This window comes from Myotis lucifugus, unplaced genomic scaffold (assembly GCF_000147115.1).
Source record: "Myotis lucifugus unplaced genomic scaffold, Myoluc2.0 scaffold_674, whole genome shotgun sequence".
NCBI classification, from domain to species: Eukaryota; Metazoa; Chordata; class Mammalia; order Chiroptera; family Vespertilionidae; genus Myotis; species Myotis lucifugus.
Genome location: NW_005871722.1, coordinates 268,510 through 271,646, shown reverse-complemented (window position 1 = coordinate 271,646; position 3,137 = coordinate 268,510). Strand labels below are relative to the sequence as shown.

Genomic DNA, 3,137 nt, shown 5'->3' with positions numbered 1-3,137 from the left:
AGAAACATCAATGATGAGAATCATGGATCGGCTGCCTCCTGCATGCCCCCTACTGGGGATCGAGCTCATAGCCCAGGCTGTACACTGGGAATTGAACCACGACCTCCTGGTTCACAGGTCGATCGATGCTCAACCACTGAGGCGCACATAGACTCCGGCAGGTAAGAATTATCCCCACTTTGAGGATGAGGAAACGAGAGATAGGAATCCGCCCAGCATCTTGCCACTGCTCTGTGCGCAAGGCCAGGGCCTCGCTGACCTTCACTTCCCGCCTCTCCTTGGCCTGTGTTCCCAGCTCAGGGCTGCTTATTCCCATCGTGGTCATTCAGCACCACCGCCAGTTCCTGGGGAGACTGCCACGCTCAACCCGGGCCCCCAGAAGGGCCTCGCACACGGGACACGCCCGTAGCAAGTACCCAGCGGCGTGGAGCCCAGAAGCGTTTCCACGTCTTGCGTCTCCCAGGCGCCTCCTGCTGCTTCTGTGCCACTTTCTCGGGTATTTCCTACAGCACTAGGCAGACATGAGCAGGTCGTAACCTGCATCAGACGCAGAGACACCGCTGCCTTATTCACAGAGGCTGGTGCAGGGAGTCGAGCTCATCTGGGGATGCCTTTATGAGGTGAATGCCAAGGAAGTGTGATTAATCAGAAAGTACTCATTAGAGGCATGGAGACCAGCAGTGCTGTTAGGAGGGGCTGGGTGGGGGGGGTGAAGGAATGTGGGTGGTGGTACTTCTGGCCCAGGGGAGCTACCAGACTCCTAGGGGAGAGAGGATGAGGAGAGAGGGAGGAGAATGTAGTGATGGTCGGTGGAAATGCCCAACGGAACAGGAAACACAGTTTTGGACCATGCGGGCCTAGGTTTGAATTTCACTTTCTTTTTTAAAAAAATTTTTTTTGTTGTTAATCCTCACCCGAGGATATTTTTTCCATTGATTTTCAGAGAGTGGAACGGAGGGGCAGAGGGAGAGAGAGAAACACTGATGAGAGAGAGACATCGACTGGTTGCCTCCCACACGCACCCCAACCGGGTGCCGGGGATGGAACCTGCCACCCAGGTAGGTGCCCTTGGCCAGGTCTCGGACCCCGACCTTCCAGTCCTCAAGCTGACGCTCTATCTGCTGAGCCACACAGGCCAGGGCTACTTCACCTTTTATTTTCTACTTTTCGTTGTCTCCCCTCCCCCCAGCCCCGTCATACGTTTTCCTTTGGTTGGAGATGAACCCCCTCCCCGGCCCCAATGAAGACACAGGCTGGCTGACAGCACCCCCGTTTGCCCACAGGTGACAGGTGTCCACGGTATGAACACCGGCCAGGGGCCGTCTCAGAGCTTCCCTCCCACATGGCCCGCAGGTGCCTCGCATGTGGTGTCGCTCTTGTTCACCAACCCCGCTGTGGCGCTCGCACCCGGCCACATCTGGCCACATCTAGCTGGTGTCGGCACGCGAGAGGTGACTGGTGGTGAGCGAGCCAGACCCTCTAGGAGACATAGGTGGAGAGTGATCACATTAGGGCGCTAATGACTGTGAAACCTGGTTGACAGCGAATTGTCCTCCGTGGGGAGACGGCCTGATCACAGTCATCACGGTGCATCACACGGGAGCTCAGCTGAGTCGGCGTGCCGCCCCGTCCTCTGTTCCAGCTCCTTCTTTGTATCGACACACGACTGCATTCTCACACTCACCACGTGGTGATCGCAGGGGACGGAGGAGAGCTCACCTACCAGTATCTCTCAGCAGGACCGCAGATAACAGCGGTGCTTGCCCATCCCTTGGGAGTTTGCCTTAGCCTTGCCCGGGCCTTGTAAATGGTCCCTTTTGAAGACTTTCTTTATTCCTCCCTTTTGACTACGTACTAGTGTACCATCCGCTTCCTGCTGGGTATCGGCCACGTGTAAGAAGTGGGGGAAACTCCTTAGCAAGGCAGTAAGGGCCCGTATCGAGGCACCGTCCGACCTCCTGTCCTGACTTCGCCCCTATGTTGGCAGAGCCTGAATCTCATCCAAGGGGAGCGAGTCCCTACTTCGAGCACCTGTTCCCACTGTGTGCTCCGGTGCTTTCCCACGGGCGGCCTGTCGGGGAGTGGTCAGCGGCCGGCGCCACATGAGCCCTGACGTGCAGTGCCTGCCAATGCCTGTGGTGTAAACACACCCGCCATGACCCCTCCATGCGCCTAAAATGTCTCGGAACTTGGAATTGGGAAGAAAAGCACACCGCTGGCCAGTGACCCTCCCAACCCTGCCCACCCCCACCCTCTGCCAGGGCCGGACCCAGAACTGCCGCTCTGCAAAGTATTCCAACTCTTTCCCATCGCTCGCGTGGCATTTGGAACGGTTTTGAATGACCAGCCACACGTTGGTGGTAATATTTCCAAACCCAGGGCTTCTCGCCAATTAGATGTTTGAGGCTTAGAAGCCCTGAAGCAAAAATCAGCTACCTGCCTGTGTCTCCAGCCACATCGCCAAAGCTTCCTGCTTCAAGTTGCTTCATTTCCCAAGAAAATGATTCTCACCCGCTGGTCCTGTTTCCAGCACACGTGACTGGAAGCAGTAATAAACTGCCAGGAGCATCCAACTACTCTCGGTTATAAGCATCTGAACAGAGAAAACGTTCAAGGTGGGTGCTCGTTCTGGAGAGAGAAGACGGCCCACGATTTATTCCGAAACGTATCTTATTAAGGAAGGGTCTTTTTACGCAGCCCTGCTAAGCGATGCCTTCCATTTCACTTCATGAAACAGATGAGCCCAGTATGTCAAGTTCAGAAAGTCACCACGGCGGCCACGGGGAAGCTGGGACGTCCGGGAATAAAGGCGAGCGCACACCGGCTTCGGGCTATTTCCTGATGTCATGGTCATGGGTGACGACAGGGGTGTTCCATTAAAGTTATTCCTGTTGCTCTTAATTTCATAACGGCTGGGGATGGAGACGAGACGAAGGAAAGTGCCAGGATTTCTGATGCGTGTGGGCCCTGGGAGGTTCCCCGCGGGCCCTTGGCCCCGTTGGTGACAGGGAGGCCTGGATGGTGTGACGAAGGACCGTCCCCTCCCACACCCTGGTTGACGGCGTCCTCAATCCGAGCCCTTTGACCGCTGGACCGTGGGTCTCAGTGCATCCTCACAGGGCAACACCTGGGCACCG

At 56.4% G+C, this 3,137-nt stretch overlaps 1 non-coding gene across 1 annotated transcript; it reads left to right on the top strand.

Moving 5' to 3' along the window:
- The first annotated feature begins 2,530 nt into the window (after positions 1-2,530).
- On the top strand, positions 2,531-2,901 carry LOC102425309. Its single transcript, XR_001345914.1, has 2 exons — positions 2,531-2,615; positions 2,698-2,901. It is a non-coding gene; the product is annotated as an uncharacterized LOC102425309 (transcript).
- Positions 2,902-3,137: the final 236 nt, after the last annotated feature.